At 40.1% G+C, this 1,503-nt stretch overlaps 2 non-coding genes across 2 annotated transcripts; both read left to right on the forward strand.

Annotated features, from left to right (window-relative positions):
- The first annotated feature begins 304 nt into the window (after positions 1-304).
- Positions 305-377, forward strand: TRNAF-GAA (transfer RNA phenylalanine (anticodon GAA)). The gene has a single exon. It is a non-coding gene; the product is annotated as a tRNA-Phe (tRNA).
- Positions 378-459: 82 nt separating this feature from the next.
- TRNAC-GCA (transfer RNA cysteine (anticodon GCA)) lies at positions 460-531 on the forward strand. The gene has a single exon. It is a non-coding gene; the product is annotated as a tRNA-Cys (tRNA).
- Positions 532-1,503: the final 972 nt, after the last annotated feature.

Raw genomic sequence — 1,503 nt, forward strand, 5'->3', positions numbered from 1 at the left:
AGTGTATTCTTTTGCCCTTCCGATTATTTAATGTTTTACATATACATAATTTTTTTTAAATAGTGAAATGAACTGAAGAAAAAGAAACTAAGAGACCCATTGCACATCAGTGTGAAATGTCCTAAGTAAAACATGTCTGTGGTGATATTACTTAACTTCAAAACCGTGTCACTGCAAAACTCTATAAGTATGTCTTTGCAAAAATTAGAGAAACTTCAATAAGCCTCAGGTTTCCTGACTCTCAACTTGCTATATCAGAAACACGAAAACGAAGAATAAAACGCGTGGCAATGCTTGAAGAAAAGCCTAGATAGCTCAGTTGGGAGAGCATTAGACTGAAGATCTAAAGGTCCCCGGTTCGACCCCGGGTCTGGGCAGACGATGTTTTAATTAGCATCACTTAGAAAGGTTACCACTTAGTAACTGTGACAGGCTCTTGCTGAGGAAGATATGAGAGGTGGGGGTGTAGCTCAGTAGTAGAGCATTAGACGGCAGATCGAGAGGTCCCTGGTTCAATCCCGGGCTCCCCCTGAGGTAACATCTGTCATTTATTTGTAGACCAAACATGTCGCTCACATTCATTGGTTACTAGTGTTTAAAAAATAAACTGCTGTAGCTTCATTAATCCTATTTTCTTGGTCCCTTACCTCAATTTTCCCTCTTATTTATCCATCCTTCTTAGCGTTTCCTTCTCTTCCTTTATATCCCCCTCTTCCATCTTCATCGCTCTTACCTTTTTCCTAGTTTCTCTCTAACACCTAAATACTCTCAGAAAGTCTTGAACGGGAATATTTGAAAGATATACAGTACAAGCATCAGTTAGAGATATAGAGAGTGAGAGAAAGAGAGAGAGACACTTTTGATGAAGTGTTTCTGTCTGCTTCTCCTAAAGTGTACATGTTGCTATCACTTCTCACCTAGAAATGATGTTCTTCAAGGTGTCCATAAACACTAGTCCTTCTGTACTAGTATGAGCAATGTGCAGACCTTAGTAGCAACATGCAGACAGCTTCAACTTCTTAATAGAAAATGTGGACTCCCTTCTGCTTCAACACAAATGTCAACATATTATAATTGTTGGCGACCTCAACCAACATCTTATACAGAAGGACTTTAATGCCTTTTTGTGGTGTTTGATATGAAAAACTTTGTTGATTTCCCTACTCACTTCTCTGACTCTTCACTCGACCTAGGATTGAGTGATCTGTCGGACTCCTTTGCTATGTTGGATCATCTGAACACAAGGTTGTCTTCTCGACACTGAAGATTCCAGCAGAACGAGATCAAGCATCTACAATTTCGAACGAGATCAAGCATCTACAATTTCAACCTGGCTGTGGGAAAGAGGAAAATGGCCAGTCATTTGCTCTAAGCTCGCAAACTCTGATTTGAAAGCTCGTCGCCAAGGTGATGTCAACAACCAAGTGAATGCCTTCACCGACAATTTCCTTAATCTCCCACAAAACCACATACCACACAGGCAGTATTTGACAAAGTCAAGAG

The sequence above is a fragment of the Cherax quadricarinatus genome, chromosome 5 (genome assembly GCF_038502225.1).
Source record: "Cherax quadricarinatus isolate ZL_2023a chromosome 5, ASM3850222v1, whole genome shotgun sequence".
Classification (NCBI taxonomy): domain Eukaryota; kingdom Metazoa; phylum Arthropoda; class Malacostraca; order Decapoda; family Parastacidae; genus Cherax; species Cherax quadricarinatus.